Here is a 24,756-nt window from a genome sequence, read left to right as displayed (position 1 = left end):
TAGCGATTTACCCAGCTAAACAGAGTTGCTCATAGTTTAATAGCACTTTACCCAGCACAATAGAGTTGCTCAAAGTTTAAAAGCACTTTACCCAGTGCAATGTGTTTGCGTGGACGTGCTCGCCGCACCAACCAGGGCACCGGGGAGCAATGTAGAGCTAAGTTGCTTAAATGCAGCCACATCCCCTAGCCTGTCTAGACAGTATTAAAATAAAAGAATGACAAGATTGAAACCCAGGACCCTGTCCATCATAATCAAAGTACAGAACCACTAAGCCATGACAGCTTAGGAGAAGCAGCCACTATTAGCATACATATACTTAGAAATGGTAGATTAACCATTACTAAGCCGGTCTGCAGTCAGCTTAGAATTCTCAAAAATGGCCAATCACAAAAAAGTGCGGGAAATGCGGCATATTTAAGCCCCATAGGCGGGAATACTCACCATAACTGATTGTAGCTCACATTTGCAGTCAGAATGGCAGGTGCAGGAGAAGGTTCACGCTTCCAAGTGCAGCGTTGGGGCATCGAGGAGTCGAATACATGGTTTGGCTCCTTGTCCACTGTCATGAGTCCAGACTCCTGCAGAGCCAGTTCCAAGGGATGGAATACAAGTCTGAGGCTTGGAACCGGTTAGCTCATGACCTCACCAGTGTCACAGGCATTCCTCCCACCGGTGAGCAGGTCCATCACCACCATGCAGACCTGAAAAGATGGAAGCAGGACTGTTTGAACCAGTGGATCCAGGAGGCCCGTAGGATGCAGGATGCCCCAAGACTGAATATGTAGCCATGGAATGCAGTATGTAAGAATTGATAATTGAGTTTGTATAATGGATAGGTATGTCTCAATATCCCTTCATTTACTTCACAGCTGCAGGTGACCATGCTGCGAATCAGCAAGCCTATGCTGCAAAGGCTGCGCCACCAGGCAGGTTAGGGATTATTTTGCATGTTTTGTTATATAAAATAGGGGAGAGAGCATGAAATAAAATGTTGTAGTACAATAATACAGCCATAAAATAGCCTGAATAAGTCCTCTGCATGTACTATTATACGAAAATTCATAGAGCTAGAAAAAGAGCGCAAACTCATTAAGAAAGGTAACATATGTCTGGAATAAAATCTCTGCAGGTACTGTCATATAAAATAAGAGACTGAGCATGACAAAGTGTGTTCTAACCCATTAATAAAGGTATAATATGTCTTGAATATGTCTGCCATATGCACTGTTATAACAAATAAAGGAGTGAGCCTGTGGAAAAGTGTGTAATGTCAGTAATAAAGGTTTAAAACCCGGAGTGTGTGTGTGTCACTTAGTTTGAAATGTTGTTGTACCCTTGCATCATACAAATAGTATTGTGTTAGAAAGTGCTGGCAACCCAGAGTTCTGCAGTCCCATCTAAAGTGGGTGATGGAAGTGCAAGTAGCTGTGAAGCATATATACAGTCCTCAAAAGTCAGTTACTGGCTGGCATGCATAAGCAAATCTGGCACACTAGTAGCATGCTAATATGTTCCCCAGAAATGTGAGTGTGCTTCAATAAATGCAGGATTCTGTACAAATTGAAGTGAAAATGTCATGTGAAAACATCCAGATATGTAGATAAAGAAATATAAATGCAACCATGAAATATGTAGCAGTAACATCTGCATCTTGGACAGTTAGTATGTCAGATATAGGTCAAGTATATATTGAACTAGCCAAACCCACTACACAACCTAATGCATGGTCGCAAGTGTAATAATACATGTAGGGAATATACACCTGCAGTCACTAGGAATGTAGTGTAGAGTAAAAGTGTTTATAAGATGTTAACTGAGTTTTTTTCTACACCCTACTGTTTGTGCATAAACCATGCAATTCCACACCTCAATGGGTATGTGTAATCTTAAATATTTGTTGGCACATATGTCCTATTGTTTTATAAATATTTGCATTCATGTTGATGCATGTGCCCTGTTCAAACACCACGTTCATGATGGCCTGTTGCTACCAAACATCCCTGCATGCTGTTGGAATATCCACTGTCGTTCAATATATGCATGTGTTATGCTTGCTGTTCAACTGTTGGAACCTTGGTGTGTTGGGTTAATGGGAATATTACTGCACGCTGTTACAACTAATCTGGAATACTGTTGTTTATGTTGTAATTAAACACACCTAATCACAGAACGTATGGGAAGGCCGGTCCCAGCGGACCCACCTGTTCCTCCTCAGTTGGCGAGTGCACCTGGCACCAGCAGCTCCGATGCCCAGCCCGGGCTCCCCTCCTCCATTGGTCTTGTGTCACCTTCGGGTTGAAGCGCTGCAGGGGATGGGGCTCGTCCCCCCATGCAAGCATGGGCAGAGAAGGGCCACTTGTCACCCTTCGAAGGGTCCGTGCTGTGGTGCGTAGGGAGATCCAGCGTTCATTCGCTGATCCCCTATGCCAGCTTGAGGCGAGAGTGACACATCTCTCGGGTGAGCCTGCCTGTCCTACTCAGCACCCAATACAGCCACCCTTGGGGCTGTGAAGGTGCAGTAGTGACTGCCCATGGGTGGGGATCTCAGTTCCACTGTTACCATCTGTGGGCTCATGGGCTTGCAATTTCCAAACAACCTTCCCCATCAATTGTGTTCACCCACCCCATGTGTCAAATTCTGCCCCAGTATGCATCTTGTTTGTCTTGTCTGTTTACCTCCCCAACCTACCTCCCCAAATATACCTACATCCCCTACCTCACATTCCACTCTCACTTGAAAAAAAAATAAAAAAAGGGCAATCTGTTCCCGCAAAAAATTTACGCCCCATACGTAGCTGCCCATTTCGCACACATGTCCGCCGGACATGTAAACTGATAATTATAATTGGCAGTACAACATACTCTGTTGTCCTCACCCCTCTCTCAGGGGTGGAAGGTTGCAAATTTCACACCAAATTACGAACATATGCACAGCTGTTGCTGGTAAAGAAATGGGCAGCTATGGGCCTTCCCTACACCTTTCCTGCACATCCCAGCTGTTTTCCTTACTGTCTTTCCCTCTTTGTGCCCCCTTTTTTACCACTTTCCTGTCTCCCCATTTTCTTTTCTTTCAAAGAAATTAGCGCGGGGGTTAGGGGGAGTAAGCACTTTTAAACAGTAGTTAGCAGGGGTGCACAAGTGTGAGCTTGTGTGCGCTTAGCTAAGCATCGCTAAGCATCAGGCAAACCCACGCAGACCCACTTACAACTGCTTAAAAGTGCCTTAGTCACTCTGTATGACAGGGCCCTTGTATTGCTCAGCAGCAAAATAAAATACACCTGTCAGTCTCAAACCCTAAACCTTGGGCTTAGCAGTCTGCATGAAGTACCACTACACCACAGCAAATATACAATAACTTGGTGCTGAAAGAAATATATCATGCATTACAATGAGTGAATGTAAAGGGAGAATAGGAATGGTATAACACAAATCATGTTCTGTGGGCCTTAACCAGCAAGTGTTGTGGAATTGCATGACATGACTTTGAAAAGAGAACCAACCATGCTAGTAGGGAATAATGTTACAGTAGCACCTTACAAACCCCACACAGTATCAGAGCAGGATAAACACTGGCATATTTGAATAGGTCAGAGGCCAGACCTCCCAACTGTGAGTGGTTTACACGGATGTCCCTGATTTGCAAACAAATGTTAGCTGTGCCCCTCAGACTCCCTGTGAAATGTAGTAACAGTAGGCAGAAAGGTGGGGAATCTCACTTAATGATAAATGTTAATAAGTGAGAGTACACACTGCTTGCACATCAGAAAAGGTGTAGTAATACATATGCTCAGAATCCCCCAAAGTCGCAACTGCAAAATATCTGAAATATATCACAGGTGTAACCCACTGATATGTACTTTTCTCTGAGGCTGTTCAAATATATACCTGAGAGTATCTGAGGCCTGGAAGAGTCAGAAACACACAGGCATATCAGCCTGTCTGCTGTTACACACTCTGCAAATAGCTGTAGAATGAATTTCACAAGTATGCCCTTATGTAGGAGTACAACACAGAAATATCAAAGGATGTAGCCATGTACTGCTAGCAACCACCTGTGACAATGCCATTGTTCAGGTGCTGAAAAGACTGGTGTGGTGCACAGTCAATGAATACTAGGCTAACCTCTGAATACCATCTGGATATGTCAACAGGTTGCAGCTACTCAGACAGATCACTAGCCTTTATAGACTTACAGGTACACAGCAACTCTGCATGTTCAGCAAGATAAACATCACACGATAATAAATAATGCACTCTGCAGTTCTGCACCCCTACCCAAAGTTACTATATACCTGTGTAGTCAGGCACAACCAAGGGTGTAGGTAGGCATACACAGTAGTGAAATATGCCCAGTTGTCCTGAGCAGACTGTACTAATGTCAACGCAAACAAACCACAAACTGTTCAGAAGTGAGTAACATACTAATGACAGTATAGCAGTTCACAAACAATGCATGTGCCTGATATTCATAATTGGTAGTATAACATGTTTAGTTGTCCTCACCCCTCTCTCATGGGTGGAAGGTTTCAGATATCCCTCCTAATGTATTGCATATGCACAGCTGTTGCTGGTAAAGAAATGGGCAGCTATGAACCTTCTCCACACCCATCCTGTACATCCCGAGCTGGTTTCGCTACTGTGTTCCCCTCTTTGTGCAACCTTTATCACCACATTCCTATTTCCCCCATTTACTTTTCTGTCAAAGAAATGAGCGCAGGGGTTATCAGGAATGAGCACTTGTAAACAGTAGTAAGCGGGTTTGCACCAGTGTGCGCATGTGTGTGCTTAGCTTAGCATTGCTAAGATATAATAAGCTAAGCCAAGCTTAGCTTAGTATTGCTAAAATAAAATAAGCTAAACCACTAAGCTTCACGCAAACCCACTTACAATTGCATAAAAGTGCCTTTATACTGCTCAGCAGCAAAATAAAATACCCTTGTCACTCTCAAACCCCACACCTTGGACTCACCAGTCTGCATGACGTATCACAAAGCCACAGCAGATATACCATAACTTGGTGCTGAAAGAAATATAACATGCATTACAATGAGTGAATGTAAAGGGAAAATAGGGAAGCCATAGGAATACATTGCAATAACTACTGTTGTATGCCAGTTAATTCTCTAATTCGAAAAGAAAGTACATACTCCCATGTATCCAGTATTAGCATTAGGAGGTGTGAGTAAACCTACACACTGAAAAGAGTGTATTGGAAGAAGCAACAGTCAGGTTTCAGTACAACATGCATTTCACTGGCTACAACCCAGCTTCAGATACGAGACATATACCAACCTTCTGACTGAGACAACAGTGTCCACAGCAAACAAACATGGTCCCCACCTTGCAAAACTGAAAGGGCTACACCTACCTAACCTATCATTTTATAGAAGTGTCCTGAAATCACTGCAATTACCACACAGCAGGCTGCATGCAATTACTAAATGGTGGGCACCAACTGGTGCAGAGGCCATCACATGAACATGTGCAGATACTTAGAAAAGCAGCCTGTATCTGCTGTCCACACATGCAATAATATCATTGCACCAACTGGGAAAGAGAGAGAGAGCGCGAGCGAGAGAGACAGACAGACAGAGGCAGACAGACAGACATCCGGATACAAACAGGCAGTAGGAGACAGACACTGAAATGAAACACCAACACACATAGGAAACCAAAACCAAAAAAAAAAAAAAAATTAAAAAAAAACAACACCTACAACAGACGGAGGTGAGGAATACAAAGGTAAGGTATGTAACAGATATGTATTTGCTGACATTCGAAAGATGTGCCTGAAGGGTACTCAACATACTGTGCATCATCCATATGTGGCAGCAGTCCGTATCTATATGTACATGCACATTTGCATAGGGCAAGGGACATACTGCAACTGTTAGTGAAGGCTGGACATATGTATGTTGTTGAAGGCTGCAATGCGCACATATGCATGTAGGTTGTAGTGTGTGGCATTGCAGACAGTAGGCAGTGCCGGTATATGACATGTGGTGATTAAACACTGTGGGACTGAGCTACAGGCAGTGAGGCCTGCTACAGCTATACGGCCTGAGGACAGCAACATGCATTCTGCACAACATTGTGCAATAGTATTACATAACCATATGTCTCACAATTGTTGCATAATTAACATCCCCACCATGAAAGATGGGCAGTATATGTGCCTATATGTGCAGCTATATGTACAGCAATGGATGTTTAGATGTATGTGTGTATATAGATAGATAAATATATATATATATATATATATATATATATATATGTGTGTGTGTGTGTATATATATATATATATATATATATATATATATATATATATATAATTATAGATATATAGATCTATATATATAGATATATAGAATTATAGATATATAGATCTATATATAGATATATACATATATACATATAAAGATAGATACAGATATATGTAGATATATATACATATATATATGGATATATATAGATATATATGGATATAGATGGATAAATATAGATATATATGGATATATATAGATATATATAGAGATATATGGATATGTATATATATATATAGATATGTATGGATATGTATGGATATGTATAGATATGGCTAGATATGTATAGATATGGATAGATATGTATAGATATGTATATATGTATGTATATGTATATATATATATATATATATATATATATATATATATAGAGAGAGAGAGAGAGAGAGACACGGGGTCATATGTACTGCAACAAGTGCCTGTTGTCCAAGGCATGGACTGAACACCAGTGTTGATACTGCAGTGCCATACCCCATTCCAAAACACCTTATGCAGTAACTACCACATAGGTGGTAGCCTGCCTAACACTGAAGGTGTCAGAAGGGAACATGAGACACAGGTGGGCAGTAGGCTCCCCTTTGATAATCACAGTGCCACAGTAGTCTTGTAATCTGTCTACGTGGTACGTGTCATCACAAAAGGTGTGTCATCTAGATAAATATATGTCGGTGTTCCCCTCTACTCATCACAATGCCCCATGTGGTATGTACCTCACATGACAACTACAGCAAATGGAAAGGCCACAGACATACATAACAAAGAGTAATACTGCCTTCAAACACATGCCCTATGCAGACTGACTCACAAAACCACAGCTAGAGTGGGTTGCATACCGCTCACCCAGAGGTTACCACTGCCGGACATACAGAGGTATGTCACACTCACAGCAGTCAGCCAACCACCATGACAACCCCTCACAATCCCTCTGAGTTACATGACCTAGGGCTCTAATCCTTGTCACCTCACTAAACAGCACATGCTGGAGGTACAGGTTCCTATCCACAAATATGCCATACTCTGGACTAAACTACCCAGCATTAACAAACAAGTCTCCTCATTAGCAGATATCATACATACCCCTGATGATTGTTTTGGAGATAGGTAATATGCCCTGGGAGTCGCCTCTGTGTATCCGGTTGACAGGAGCAAGTGAAATCACATTACATGTGTGTCAAAGGGCAGGGTAGCATATGGCTAGACTGCTCTAGGCCCTAGGGCCAATAGCGTATTACCTACCTATGACACAATGCACACACACATGTACTCAGTGCAATACCTGCTATGTGAGGTGGAATGAGTGTGACAGTGACTGTGTGCAAGGTTTGTAAAGGTGTGATAGCTTAGTGTGAGGTTGTGTCTGTCATGGTAGTTTGTGTCCTAGGTGTGAGGCCAGAGAAAGATGTGTCAGTTATTGGGATGCAGACATAGTAGGATGGCATATGTTGTGACATAGTTCCTTGTGTATGACTGTGGTGTCCCATTGTAGGCTGAAGCAATACATGTATGCTCAGTAAGTGGTACTGCTGGTGAATCCAGCTCACATATGAACTGTTGTACTACCTTACACTGTAGGCCTAAACAGCACAGTATGGTGTATGTTCACAGTCCCTGGTAACACTGTCTTGTGTGTTTCCTTTAGTCTGCACAGATTACATACCTCAGGCATAGGTATCTGTAAGTAGGGGCACACAGTACTATAAGGTACACAGGTAATGCTCATCTGTGTCGGCATACATTTGTGTGTTGTATGTATGTCTGATGTGTGTGTAATGATTTCTGTACCATGCCCGCAATCACATGTGTGTTACGGGGTATGTGTGTGTACCTATCAACATGTATACTCTGTTACAGCAGTATGCCAGCTATATTAACAACCATGCACATATGTTAGGTAGGGGTATGTCATCAAAGACTAGGCTGGTTTACTGGTAATACTGTAAATGTACATTACATTCATTGCATTGGATGACATATTTCTTCATGCATTAACTTGATATATACCCCCGGGGCAAGGTTGTGCATTGTATCCCAAACAGTGTGCCGACTACTGGTGTATACTGGTTTGTTATATGGAGTGTGGCAGGCACTGTCAGACAGTTGTGGGCTGAGCACTGATATGTGGTATTGAACGTGTGTATCATCTGATAGACAGATAGATGCTATATATGGCAGTTAAGTGATATCTGTACTTCATAATGTTAAGTGTGCTACATGTCTTCCAAGGTTATGGCTTATCAACATAATCCATCATATACAGCTGCTGAGGAGCAGGAGATACAGAACAGCCTGGTGCAGCACTATAACCTGCTTTTTTCCAGGGCCAGCCAGCACCAGCATGAGCATACTGCACTGTGGCAAGAACTTGTTCGCCGGGTAAATGACATAGGCATGCATAACCGGACATATGAACAGGTACGCTATCACTGCAGTGATTTAATTAGACATGTCCAGCTGCATGCATCTGATATCCATAGGCAACAGCTTGCCACAAGTGGTGGGGCGGCCATACATTCCCCCCTCACCAGAATGGAGGAGCTGCTCCTAAGCGTGGTGGCTCCAGGCCTACAGCAGCAACAGCATCACATATGTGTCATCATGGAGGCTGGAGCCACCCAGCAGGATGACATGGAGCATGCAGGTAATATGCCGTAGCTGTAGACTACCCTTACCTGTATTGTTAGAATATGCATATGTGAGATGTGTACTGTGTGTTTAGCAGTTGTGCTGCCTATCGTGTGCAATATTGATATTTGGAATAGTATCTGTACACCTGTGACTGTTGACTGTTGTTCCACTGTAGTTTAGCACACTCACAGTAGCAATGCCACAGTTGTGGCCACTGAAAAACTGTGTCATATTCTTGTAGGTCCCTCTGGTGTGACAGCAGGGCAGACAATACATGCTGGTGAGTGTGTTAACACTTTAATATTGGTAATGAAATGTGCATGTCGTAGGTGAGGTGTAGGCCATGTACACGTAACACACCTATGCATAATGCATGCTGTGCATGTTTGCTGTGAGACATCATTCATCTCAGTAAAGTCAGTAGCTGCCTCAATCACATGCAATGCACAGTGCAGCAGACACAATTGTGGCAACACTGTACTGCACATTGGATATGCATAGTTGCTACAGCTGTACACAACAGAACACGTTTATCATACGCAGTACACAAAAACATGCTACATTTGGCAATACCACACACCCGCTGTAAGTTCACACTTCAGTATCCCACATGTCATGCACACACACATGATGTACCTCAGGGGTAGAGGCCTATCATGGGGCTGTGCAGCACTCTGCAACACATAACACAGTCATGTTAGGCAATGCTCCCTATTGGGCACCTCACACACCCATGTACAAGGTGGCTGTGTAATTGTGAACCTAGCCATAGCACTGCAGTTCAGGTACAGTATGCTAGGTGGTGGTCTTGCACACATTAGTAGCTGTGAGTGACCACAAGATGCATGTTGATGATGGCACAGGGTACTACACCCCATCCAGTTACCGTGACCACAGTACTACTCATAGCAGTCATTGCTTTGCACCTCAATGTTGTGTGTGTGCAAACATATGCACCTATACACGATATGCATAGCATGTTGTGTGTGTGCTTACATATGCCAGTATACACAATATGCACAGCAGTCGCCATCCAAAGTGTCACATATATGTCCTGGAATGCTAGTGGGTATATAGGTCACTTGACACACATTGGGTATGTGTGGTGTTTAACTTTGCAGTCGTGTAGCATGCCATGCCATGTCTAGCACCTACATATCTGCAATATGTCTCATACTCACCATAACCACTGTACACTGGCCATGTCGAGCATTGGGATTCCTTCACTTCAACATGCACCACACATCCCGTGTGTGTATATAGCATGCATTTGCTACACCCGTGCCCACTATTATCTGCTATGGACACAAACACTGTACTCAGACATGAATATCTATGTGTCACACAGATAACACATGCAGTCATGGCATGTATACTTGTGAGTGATGATGCACAGGGCATTGCAGAGCTGATAATACCTGCACAGCAATGTTGTGCCCATGTACACATTGTGTTCCAGGGTGTAGCCAATCACTGAACAACTACACAGTTGCATCAATGTCATGTATACTTCCAGTAAATTGGGGCGTCTACACTTGCACTCTATGGTCTTGTGCAACACATATTCTGCATGCTGACATGTGTGTGGTGACTGTTTACCTTGTGATACTGACACCCACCTTCACCCACTATAGAGTATGTGTTGGATTGCTGGTGTGTGCGTGTATGTGCTGTAGTGAGGTGTGCATTAGTGTTCATGTGTTCATGTGTGCATGTGTTCATGTGTGCATGTGCGCACGTGTGCATGTGTTCATGTGTTCATGTGTGCATGTGTGCATGTGTTCATGTGTGCATGTGTTCATGTGCAGAATGTAAAGTGTGTTTCCTGTCTTCCTCACACAGGTGCTGAGTTGGGGGTGGCTGAAAGCAGCAGGGAACCTGAAGCCACTGTCACGAATAGTGGTGATGATGAGACATGTATTTTGGCACAGGAAGGTTTGACAGGGTCTGTTGTTGGTCCGCCAATCGACAGTACACAGCGTTCAACCCCATCTATGTGCACACTCATACTGTCAATACATCCCTCACCACCAATGGCCATAGGCAAGGGACAGCATAAAGTTGGCATTGACCAGGAGAGTGTGGTACCCATGGCACTTGCATCCCCTCACAGCAGCCATAGCCATATTCCTGGAATGGTACCACATAGGCGGAGGTCCAGGGGTTCTTGGGGGAGCACTGCTGGTCGTATTTACCCTGGCAGGCGTGCCCTCACAAGTCTTATGACATCCAGTATGTTGTGGGCTGTAATTCAGGCTCAGGCACATATGGAACGGTACACCAGGCAGGGACTTAGGGTGCAGTGGGCACATTACACCACTATCAATAACAGCATCTGTGACCTTGCCGGTGCCATCCGGACTTACACCGAGGTCATTGATAGACGTTGGAGAGAGACATATGATGCACTCCACAATATGTCTTCCATGCGCCAGGACCATGCGGGACGGTTGTGACGTCGACATGGACGCATGCCAGCAACAGCTGACAGTGGTCGTGGATGGCCCACAGTTCACAGCCGCTCCCATAGTGGCAGTACCAGCCCCAGCAATGCTGGGGCTGGCCTGTCCATTGACCATCCCAGTAGACCACGTGTACTTGGCTCTGGCCAGTCCCAGCAGGGACATGGGTCCAGTCGTCATACCTCTGCCTCTGATGACAGTACCCAGTCAAGGTTGGTACCCAATACTGTCCGTAGCACCCCTGTCAGGCACAGGTACTGTGCCCGTGGTCGGAGACAGTGATCTGTACAGCCTAGCAGGTACAATCTGTGGCTGTCCCACAAACTACCATATATGGCAGCCACATGGTGGAGCTGTGTGCATGCAGACACACACACATTAACCAAACAACTAGGGCTCACACATACACACACATATTACATCAACATTGGCCCATGCTGTACTGTTGTCCCACACACACACACACACACACACACACACACACACACACACACACACACACACACACACACACACACACAGACATGTCATTTGGATGAGTCAATGTCAGGCTCTGGAAAACAACAAAATGCCCTGTGCATATGATGATACCTGTGTTGCCTCCTGTCATCTGTAACATTGACAGAGGAGCAGGCTAACATGGTGCTGATGCACAGGGTGACACTATAGCAGTGTAGCAATATTAGCAAGTTGTCAACAAGAAAGTGTAATGACATCCTTGTAGGTATATCTGAGCAGACATTATGCATCAAAGCTCTGATTGTCAATGTAGCATTGTTTACACCACTGTTAGGTCTGAGTATGTATTTTCCACCCATGTGCCACTTGGCTAAAGTGTAATGTGTTGCCAGCATGTGTTAGTGAGTGGACAGTACGTTTGTGATGTGTGCAGTACAGATTAGCAAGTGTACATCTGTGAACATGGTGGGTGCGCACTGTCTGCATGTACATGCATAGTGGACACATGGGATGTGTGGCATACCCTGTTGTACACATTGTTAACATCTCATAGTATCTTTCAATGGCCAGTATGCATTCTACTACAATTATGTACTAACATGGGTAGACATGTGTGTATGTCATGGGTTGATACTATGCTGTGGGTGATACCGTTAATATCTGTCAATGATTTGTGGTCTGGTAGTATACACAACCTCAACAGCATGACTATAAGCAATCATTGGATGATGTCCTGACAAATGACACACAGTCATAGGGAACTCAGTAACAGGTGGATCCTTCCGGTGCTACACTATAACACTAACCAGTGGTAATGACCGCCACCCATTCCTGTGACCACACTTGTTTGGCATATAGCCTCCTTAGGTACATGCAAACACACTAGGGATGTGTCCATCCAAATCTGGAAATGCATGCATTGGCCTACAATGCATTCCATGGATGGGACGCATAGCCTACACAAGGGTATCATACAGACAGATATCTGTTGTCTGATACATGCTGTATAGCAGTAAGCCAACTATGGCATAGTCATCCTCATGTACTATACACACTATCCTGTCAGTACCACACAGGTGGTAGCCCTCAACATATATGTTGGGTACCAATGTGTACATACAGCCTCATGTTATGTCCTGTGTCCCTTGGTATCCACATATCCATAGATATTGTGGAGTCACAAGGTGTATCACATAAGACATTAGAAGCCTGAATGCATATCCACAAGGCAGTTGTACACCTATAAAGACTGTCCATTATTGGCAGTCGTTGTTGTGTATGAACATGTCTGACATATACCCCAGGCATATACCCTCATTCACACTACTCTTAAGTAACTGTCATGGGTGTGTGTGGCACAGATGACCTTGGCCTTGGCCACAGATCACGACAGTGGACGATCTGGTCACATACATACATATGTGACCTACGATCTGAGAAGCAGTGGCACAACCTGTCAATGGAAACAAATGTGTTCATGTAGTACACAGGCTTCACGTCTATGTACTGATTGAGGGGACATGTACACATATATATTTGCCATGCAGATACCTGATGTGTGCAATGCAATTACTGTTGTAATCATAATATGTCATACCATAGTAAAAGCAAAACATGCACCGTATTGACACACACACAATCAGTGTTTGCAGGATTCAAACCCCTATCTAACTATGCTATGATACTAGAAAGAGATGCATTAACATGACGCGCTATTTGCTTTACTGGATGGCTTCTCTTCTCTGTCTGTATTTTTAGGATGATGACATCATCAATCTTTCCAAAGAGGACTGTACTTTTTTTAGTGTGTTTTCGCAGTCTCCAAAAAGGGCACTACTTTCAAAAACATTTGTACACATACACAGTGTTTGCAGAATTCAAACCCCTACCTAACTATATTATGATACTAGAGAGAGATGCATTAACACAGCTTATTATTTGCTTTACTGGCTGGTTTCCCTTCTCATGCTGTATTTGTAGGATGGTGACATCATCAGACTTTCCAAAGAGGAATGTACCTCTTTTAGTGAGTTTTCCCAGTCTCCAAATAGGGAACACCTCTCGAAGGAAACTGCACACATACAGACATCCCCCCCACATACAACTCACTGTCAGTGTTTGCAGGATTCCATCCCCTTCCTAAGTATGTTATGATACTAGAGAGAGAAGCATTAACACAGAGCGCTATTGGCTTTACTGGCTGGTTTCCCTTCTCCTGCTGTATTTATAGGATGGTGACATCATCAGACTGGACATGGTGATGTGTGTACACTTTGTTTTATGCCATTCCAGCAATGGTCCATGTGGGTCAGCAGGTGTCAACAGCTTGAACAAGACCTCATAATCCTTACCTTGTGTGATCTATCTGTGGACACATTGACATTCCGTCATATGTCAACACATATTTATGCACAGCTTGTTGGTTTTGTGGATACTACATGTGTCTGGGATGTTGATAAAAGGCTATTCAAAGTCTATGTGAGATGTGTAGATGTGTTCAGTGATGTATGTCCAGGGTGGCCACCTTGCAAACAGTCTAGCATGTTTCGGAACCATGATCCGCACATGAACATACCACAGTTGGTAGGGTTGTGTGTACGTCAGCTTCCAATAGCTCTGTGTATGACTGCAACCATGATGGGACTCCATGACCTTGCAGATCAGACTTCATAGGCATACTAGACTTGACTTCCCATGGTGTGTTGTGCACCAACACTTGTGAGGAGTGCCATATGTTACTGTGACACATTCAACGGTTCCACATCCTGTGAAGGGGGTGAGGCTCAGCTGACTGTTCAGGTGCAGGATCTGTTTCTTCTGTAGTTTGTGAATGACACATATTGGGAATCAGTGTATTCCACTTGCTGCCATGCTTTTGGCATTGGGGGTAGCTGCTCATCCATTCTACATGGTATGATGATATGGACTATTGTCAGTGGGAGGTGGGTATGTACATATGGGCCTGTCTGTCAGGATGTTGGCATTGTCAGTCAGGTACAGTTGGCCCTGACTCAGGACATATATGGGTGTACATTGCTATTTATGACATAGCTGAAGGAGGTGTCATGATTCAGTCTGGACTCCTTCTCAGCTACTCTTTACAAAACACCAATAAACATGAGCATTAATCCCTGTTATACTCTTTTACACACTTAATACCCTACTGATCCTTTGTGATCAGGCTACAGAGTATGTCATCATAATATCCTGGCATGTCCGGGGGTTGGTTTCATGTGTACTCTCCAGTCCAGCTGGTGAATATTGTGATATTGATACAATGTCACATCTGCCTCATGCACACAGACAACCCTCTCCTCCTCCCAACAAACTCAGATATATGTTTGAGATGCACCTATATAGACATACAGGGTGCTGAACTCTCTCAACCCATGACTTGCACAGTCCATCAGGTGGTGAAGGTAACCACACACACCACATATCAGTCCCACATATCCTCTAGCGACAGCACTCAAACCACATTATCACACATAGACATACTCGGATGCTGTAAATGAACTCTGCCTAAGCAGCAGAGACCTCCAAAGCAGACACACACACGCAACTGTTACCCCACTACAATACCCACATATCACATAGTTCACAATGTCAGTGTGTCACACAGTCACTGCCCTTCGGGCTGAACAACACACCTAATACACTTGTAATAGGCGACACTTATTGTCAGACACACTGATGTACCACTCACCAGCCCAAACAAGGGAATAGTCACTTTGGGCTGTCTGTCAGGTGCCAGGATCTGCCACATAACACATGCAGTCAGGTCACTCCAAAGCAAGTACAGGACTGGCACCATCATTGTCCATGCTGGTGCGTAAAACCTCAGACATTACTCCCTGGACCACATGACATGATACATGGAGGAACACTCTGATCATGTAGCCCAGGCCAGTATGACCCTGACCTTGTCTAGCATCTTACATCCACCAATTATGATGTCACAGGATACAGACAAACATATCACATTAAACAGTTGCCTAAAAAATTTGTTTCATTCATAGGGGATACAGTGTCTGTCAGCTTGTGGTGACATGCTCAACATGCCACGTAGCTTCATGATGGACAGCTTGCACCTGTCACCCTTGGAGTTTCGAATGCTGGCTAAGGCTCTTGCTACCACCATAGTGCCTTTTTTAAGCAGGGCTCAAAAGACAAACCCACCTCCATAGACATTACAGGTTAAATGAAACTAAGGGTAATGCTGCTCAACACCAGATGTGTTACCTTCATATTGCGACCACTCTGGACTCTCCTCAGTATGGAGGATAGTGATATCTGTGCACTAACAGATGCCTGGTTCAGGCTCACTTATGCACACCAGAACTACCAGGTTATGTTTCATACCATGCTTTCTGACAGCAAAACTTGGAACAGACAACACAACTAGAGGGAGTATCCATATACATCACAGATACACACACCTCCGGGTTAGTAGCACTGCACAAAGCATCACAGACCATACATATACAACTACCATTGTGTAAAACTGCCTTTCAGTTTGTTGCCTGCTACAGACCACCCTCCCAAACTCAGGAACCACACTCGGCTTTCATGGGAACTATGGAGAATATGAAGGTCTCCACAAACACCATTATATTGGGTGACTTCATATACACAAATATTGACTGGGATACTACTCAAGCCTGAACACCCTCACCCAACAGTTGTTACAATTTGTAGACTCATATGCTATGGCACAACCAGTCAGCACAGCCACAAGGGGGAATACATATTGGACCTGATCATCACCAACATGGGAACTCTATGTTCCACACCAGCGATATACCCCTCATTGGTAAGGTCAGAATATACATGTATCTCACTGGACATACATATACCCTCCACACACCCATCCTGGGTAATCTTGGTGAACTTCTCATGAGCCAATGTCTCACTTCACCAAAGCAAGGTGGTATCCTTCAGAGACCCTGAGACAGTGGCAAATACGGCTCACACTGCTGAATCCTTTACATACACATTCTATGGACACCTAGTGGACTGCATGGATTGTGCTATCCCAAATAACAACAGGATTCACTCCTCCAATGGCAGGGGACCTGTCTGTTAGACCCCAGCCATTAATAAGCTGTACAACATCAGGAAGAAGCTACTACATGATACAGCACAATCCCAGTCTGGGAAGGCATCTGTGATCTGTACTAGCAGACAGCTACGATCACTCATGAACTTTTCTAAGGGCCGCTTCTACCGGACAATGGCACCAGACATATAGGACTATCACATGGCCTTCTTCAGTTATGTCAGGAGCCTGGGTGGACACTCACTGATATGCTGTGCATTACTGCATACTGACTAAACTTACCCTGAACCCACTGGCATTGCCAACATCCTGGCAAACAGGTTCAGTGCAGATGTCCCCCCCAACCCCCCTAAGGAGCAACTATCCATCCCAATAGAGTATAACCTCCCTGACATCACACAGTAACAGGTGAGTGCTGCCCTCCCCAAAGCGTACATCACAGTATCAATGGGACCAGACGGTGTCCCGGCCTGCATCTTACATGAGCTTCATGACAGACGTAACCCTCACATTACATCACTGTTCAATATCGAAGTTACTACAGGATATGTACCCAAGGAATGGCGTACAGCGACAGTAGTCCCACTCCACAGAGTTGGTGCCACAACGGACCACAGACAATATTGCTCTATAAGCCTAACTAGCCTGTTCTGCAAAGCTATGGAGCGTATTGTCATGGGACTCATACACATAGACATCGGGAGCCTACAGACACTGTGTCCTACACATTTCAGCATTGTTGTGGGCGGATCTTGCCTCTTAAACCTGTTTGTATTCTTTAAACAGTTAACAGGTCCATCGATATAGGAACAGTTGTCCACACAGCCTACCTGAACCTTGCAAAACCCTTTAATAAAATGACCCACTGGGCCATTATGCATAGGCTCACCAGCGTCGATATGGACACATATCTCACACGATGGATTGCTACCTGGATCAGGGATAGCACCCACATGGTCAGAATTGCAGGTGCCATGTCTGACTATACACCAGTTACACATGGCATCCCACACGGTTCGATCCTGGGACCTCTCTTGTTCAGTATATATTTGTCTGACGTACAGGCTACCACAGGGGGAATATGGCTGAAAATGTTTGCACTTGACTGCAAACTGGGTGCCATGATCAACTCTCCAGCTGCCACATGCATACTCAAACAGGGTCTCACAGAGATGGATGACTGGTGCCTGAGCCATGGCCTACAGCTAAATGCTATTAGTTGCATAGTCATCCCCTTTGGGAATAACAACATGCCCACACATTACCACATAGGTAGTACTCCATTACATACGGTAGGAGCTTTTAGGGGTTTGGGGACATGACTTGTTCGTACTGTCACCTTTGACATTCACGTTGCCAAAGTGGTTGGACACGCCTTCTGCATGGGCCACCTTATCCCATATGGTTTCACATCTAGATCTAGTGAGGTCATTGTGCCCCTATACTCATCACAACCATGCTTGGTTACAATGCCACATTTGGGGTGTACCTTACCCGGCACCTGCAGCAACTGTACTGGCCACAGAAGTTCCTCACCAAGCAGATGTAGGGACTCACACGGATGCTCTGCACAGTTTGGATGCAGTCACTCCAGCTCTACTCAGTTGCTAACCACCTGCTTGGATATGACGTGTGCCCGCTGTTTACAGATATACCCAACCCAGAATTACTGGACATGCTCCACCTCAGGATATCCAACTCCCTTGGAGCTACACACTCCAGGGACATATACCTCTGCACAGATGTTAATAGGACATGCTGGAGGGACAGATTCTTATCCCAGAGCCTCCACTCACTCCAGATTGTAATAGGCAGAGCCACCCAGTGACCACCTACAGGAGACATCTTAAAGACTGTATGGGTGATTGAATGTTTACCCCTGGGATATCTTCTGTGTCCCTGTTAGACAGAGGCACACTAGCCTAAACGTACATGGGCTATCTTGTGTGACCTACTATTCACACACACAGTGTAGTAATCTGACAGGGTTGCGAATGCCAAACACACTCTGGTTAGGCTTGTATATGCCCTAGGGCAGATAGCCTAGTATCGACCTCTGAACCTATGCTAATGTTCAGGATGCACAATGTTTATTGCTGATACTGTTTGCAGGTCTTTATCATCTTTGCTTTACCAGTTTCTATGAGCAACTTCGGTATCTGCAGAACATATTTGATTATGACAGGGTTCCACTATATTATAGATGTGTCTGTTGTCATATAACTGTGTGCACAGGGCAGATTGCTGGATAGTGACAGGTTCCTGGGTTAACACATGCAACTGCCGGATATGTGTGGCCCACTGCTGTACTCAGACATGGCCTAAGTGTGTGAGCATGCCCAGTTCAGGCTTTCCGTGTTTTGTTGCCTGACATTTGTCTCATTTATTCAAGTGTGTGAGCATGCCCAGTGTGACCTTTCAGTATGTTGCTATCTGAGGTCCACTACATTTGTTGATGTGTGTGAACATGACCAATATTAACAGTTATACTGTGTGCATTGGAAGTCAGGTTCTGTTCTTACTGCAGGACTCACCTTTGTGTCATAACTCAATGGGGATTATGCTGTGCCTGCAGGGTTTCCATGAGATACTTTGCATAGACTTATCAACATTCCTTCATACAGGCTGACCACTGCAATACTGTCATGGTTTAGTGTTTCAGTACTTTGACTGTAGTCCATAGTATCCTGGGTTCGAGAACCATCACTGCTTTATATTTTCATACTGAGCAGACCAGACTGCTTAAGGGCCAGTTAAGCAAATATGAGAATGTTGGCTTTTGTTCAGCTATGCCCTACTTAGATCAGGTTTGTCCGACATTGCTCAATATTCACCAACATTGCCGGATGTTGCCCAGTATTACTCAACATTGACCACAGTTGTGCTAGTTGGTGTGTGCGATTTTGTTTGCATATACTACAGGATGGTAAATGCTGTTTAGCACAACTTTATATTGCTTAACACATGGCAATCATGCCTTAGGTTGTGCTGCAGGGCTGCCTATGTCAGATGCACATACTACACTCCCTGTACATGTTTGAAAGCAGGTAGTGTCAACTTAGGCATCCCTTTTATTATATGTGCGAGTAAGAGAAAGGTATCATTTCCAGAGTTCCTACTGAGCCAGTGTATGTGCTATGCATTGCCTCTTTGCCAAGGCCAAAGCATACTGGGCATGCCTCCTTCTGCCTACTGGGGCAGGCTCAGGTTGTTCCTTCTCTGAGTCACACTCTGCCTGTGATGGCCTTGGTAATGATGGGGGGCTGTTTGGCCCAGGCCTATGCTGGTCCTGCTGCAGCTGTTTTCGCAGGATCATATTATGTAGCATTGCACATACCATGACAATTTGGGTACATGTAGTTGGTGAGTACTGCAAGGCTCCACCAGATGTGTCCAGGCACCGGAACCATGACTTGAGCAGCCCAAACACACGCTGTACTACATTACGTGTTTGTGTGTGTGTCTCTTTATGGCGTTCCTGTTCAGGTGTGTGTGCATTTCTGAAGGGTGTCATCAGCCACGGCTCCAGTGCATAGCCAGCATCCCCCACTAGGTGACCATATGGGATGTCCCCATTGGCAAATGTCTGGTACAGCTGTGTCAGATGCCAGATATGGGAATCATGGTAGCTTCTAGGGCAGTCTGCACACACATTCAGTATTATGCCCTGAGCATCACACATGACCTGGCAGTTGATGGAGGGGAAGCTCTTGTGGTTGAAGTAGACCCTACCCTGCTCGCCGGCTGGTGCTTTGATGTGTATGTGCGTGCAGTCTATTGCACACACTACCTCAGGGTATTCTGCTATTTGCTGGAAGAGACACATATTGCTGGCCAATACCTCATGGGAATTGGGGAAATATACATGATCACCGACATGTGCTGACATGGCATCTAGGAACTGGTGCAGTACCCTGGATGCTGATGCCTGTGATATCCTCATCATATCACCAGTTGGTCTCTGGAAGACACCTGTTGCTAATATTCTTAGGCCAACACATACCTTGGTTTCCACTGGGATGGCTTCCCCTCTGTTGGTTCTGTGTGTGAGGCGTGGCCTGCACAGCTCAACAATTTGCTGCAGGAGGTCTCTGTTCACTCTATAGTGCTCCACTATCTCCAGCTCATTTAGCCCCTGGTAGGTTACCCTGGGCCTGTACACTCTTCTCCGTCTCCTCACTGTGGGTTGTCAAGCAGCATTTCCATTGTCACCACCCTCAGCATGTTGCATATGTTGCCTTATAAGAGCAATGGCAGCCCCTAACATTTCTTTGTCTCAGTAAAGCTTTTTCAGTTTTCACTTCTATTAGCTTATTGCAGTGTCTGCCGTGAGAAACATAATGGACAGTTGTTTGCAGAGTTTTAAGTGCTAGGCTCGGCTAGTGTACTGCCTGTGTAATTGCCTGATTCTGATTGTTTTCACCTGCTAGCTCTGCTTGTACTCCCTGGTAGCTTCCTACTATTTGTTGTGCTTCCTTTTTCCTTTCTGTTTCCTCAGGGGGGAGCGCCGCGCACACAAGTGCAAACACGCGCACAGCGGCTAACATGCGCGCACACATGCTTACACAGACTAAAACTTGCTTATTCGGGTTAAAACGTGCACACACCAACACAAACGCGCTTACAACTCTTTAAACAGCCTTATACATGCTTACTCCGGCTTAAACGCGCGCACTCATGCTTACACGCTCGCACTCCGTCTTACTCTGGTTTACAGACGCGCACACATGCGCATACCCGCTCAGCAAGAAACTTTGGTGTTATCCACGGCATACACCTTCCATTTCTTGCCTTTCCCTAGCCTACCTGTTGACACACCTCTTTCCATGATGTGTAAATGACAGCTGACACATGCCACTCTGCTCCAGTGAGCTTCAGTTCTTTCATACATACCCTCCTCATGATGTCACCTATCTTCAACTCTTTTACTCCCCTTATCCTTCTCCTGCACTCCACTGACTGTGCTCATTTGCTATGTAAACTTGTGATTCACTATCCTAACCCTCATTTACATAGGATTGCCTACTAATGCTTGGTTACATCTCTTAGACTGAGCTTCCCCCCTTAGCAACCTCTACTCGGTGGCCATGTTGTCTTCAGCCTGCCATTCCCTTGCATTGTACATTAACAATTTAAATAAGATCCCCATTTGTGGGTTTTAATTTTTAGTTTTCTGAGTTTTAGAGCACAGCCCGTTTGAGTGGCGCTGCGCTATGCTTAAACATCGGAAATCGGAGAAAAAAAATTATTTTTTTTTCATATTGCATCAGGGAACATTTGCAATGGCCGTATATTTGGCCATTGGCATGCTTCTGCACTGGATGCAACATTTATTTGGAGCTGTCACAGCTCCGTTTTGCTATTTGCAGAACGGTACTCAGTTGTCAACTGAGTACATTTCTGCAAATAACACTGCACTTACTCGGACAGGTTCAGGTTTCCTGAATCGCAAATCTACCTCATTTGCATGCCTTTCGCCTGCAATTGAGGTAATTTGCATATCCCAGCCCTGTCCGTGTAAGAGCCGTTTTAGGAGCTCTCTTGCATGCCCCTGCAGGCTGCTCCTGGATCGCTCGTCAGACATGATGGCTGCATGGAGTCTTATTCTACTCTTAGACTCCATGCAAGCCATCGTGAATCTGGCCCGTACACTTTTTATTTAATGTAAAGAATGTTATTATTCAACTGTAAATGCTTGTAGCAGATGATTTATTCATTTATGTATTATTATATGCATTCAGCAGGTGTAAATTCAAATCTTGGCATCTACCTTTTGAAGAGTTACTGCTCAGGCTGATGCTACTATGCAAATATTTAACATCTGGCTTATTTTACCTTTATACTTCAATTATATCCTTGTTCCAAAATGGTCTGCCTGGAGACAGTGTTACCATAATGTCAGAGAAGGTGAGTTGGTATTGATGAAATGTCAGAAACTCTTGAAAAAAAATATATGTTTGGTGTGTTTATGATAATCTTTGACAAGTTTCAGTTATGGCATGGTTGTACTGGAAGTCACTGGACAAAGTCTGAGGGAGGTGAAATCAGAGGGAGCCAGTGATTATAATTCTGATCTGTGCCATATAAAGCTTGCTTGGTTCTGCATGATATAGATAATGTATTCTGTATTTCAGTGTCATCTTGGTAAGATTTTATAAAAACAAGTCCACCACATGAGGTTCCTTAGCAAGAGTTGGGGGATTAATTTAGTTCCAGCAATACTACTCTCTGTTTTTACTGATTTCAACTCTTATTTGTTTCCAATAATCTTGAGTTTAATTTCTCCAAGTATTTTGGTTTTTTAATACCATAACAAGAATGGACCCAATTCCTATGTCAGAGTATGATAAGAGTTCATAGGATTAGTATTATTTCAGTCTTTGATGTTAGCCAAGAGTGTCCTTCTCAGCACATGCAATGTGCCCACATATTTTTTTTTGTAATTTATAAAGAGTTACATGTAAGCAGATTTAAGTACGAATGTAAATTCTTTTTATTAGTCCTGTTGTCCTACTGCTACTATAACTGTGTGGTTAGCTTTCTTTCCTTATCACTTCTTGTAACAGGGAGGGATGGCATAATGGTTAAGGTGTTTACCTTACAGACACAAGGTGCAGGGTTTTCTTTCTCAGATGGGTTAACTGGCTAGGCTTAAAATAGCCCACAAGGGCACTCAGCCTAGTACTAACCTATGAATCTATATGGACTAGAGACTGATTGTTGCTATACAAACTTTTATTTCCTAGTCATTTTAAGCCATGTAAGTGTCCTGACTTCATACAAATCCAACTCTTCCTGGTAAATAAATTAAAAATAAAAGAACAACTTACTTAATTACAAATCATCTAGTGAGGCATTTAAGAAGTCTCGGGGGGGGGGTTGTCTGAGGCATTCCTAATGGACAATAGCACACACACATTAAGAATATATAGGAGAGATGGTGAAGACCATGGTATGACTAGATAAGCAATTCTTAACATATGAAACAAATACATAAAGCTAATTTCTCAACCAATGCTTTGTGTCAAACATTAGTCTTTGGAAGTATGTTACAACCCGTGCTGTGATCAGTAACAATGGATATATAGTCCACATCATTTCATTATAAACTGTCTAAAGCATCACATTACTATAATACATTCTTTTAAAGCAACAGTCTTACTTATTACATTTCAGAAAATATTATAATAAGCTAAACCACAAGTTAAAAAGCAACCCATTTAGGCTTGGTTGAAAAAGTAATACTTTTAAATTTCACCCTTCTGATTCAAAGTCTCCTAGCTGAATCATATTTATTTATTTTATTTGTATTTTAGAAGGAAAATGTCAGGTTCCTCTAATTCATCCAAGTGTAAGGGAAGAATAAGTTCTTTTCCAAAGCAAATCCAGTAGTGAAAACTGGTTCATTCTGCTGAGGCCCTTAATTCTTATACATTCAGTTTAGCGTAACCACTCATGCATTGACCACAAATGCACAGCAACAGCAACAAAAACCTGTCTGCAGAGTCTGGGTAGATGAATACTTTCACATTTCATTGAAGTAGTGTGAACCATCCATGTCTGATATGTTAGATATTTGCATAAACTCTTCTTTGCTGCCTTATTTTGTGCTACTGAGTTTCTTTCCTTTACCTGGCACATTAATGTATTCTTCTTCCTTTAGATACTTGACATATATTTCCTCAACACTTATAATCCATGTTGTTATATTATATTCAGAGATGGGCCTCAAAAAGTCTAATAAGTGGGATCACGGTCACGGCTGACCTACTATTGATCCCCTTCAGCATCAGATATATCATGCCTACTGACTTTCTAACCACTG

This window comes from Protopterus annectens, chromosome 5.part0, assembly GCF_019279795.1.
Source record: "Protopterus annectens isolate FY-2018-M chromosome 5.part0, PAN1.0, whole genome shotgun sequence".
Classification (NCBI taxonomy): domain Eukaryota; kingdom Metazoa; phylum Chordata; order Ceratodontiformes; family Protopteridae; genus Protopterus; species Protopterus annectens.
This window is presented reverse-complemented; position numbering follows the sequence as displayed.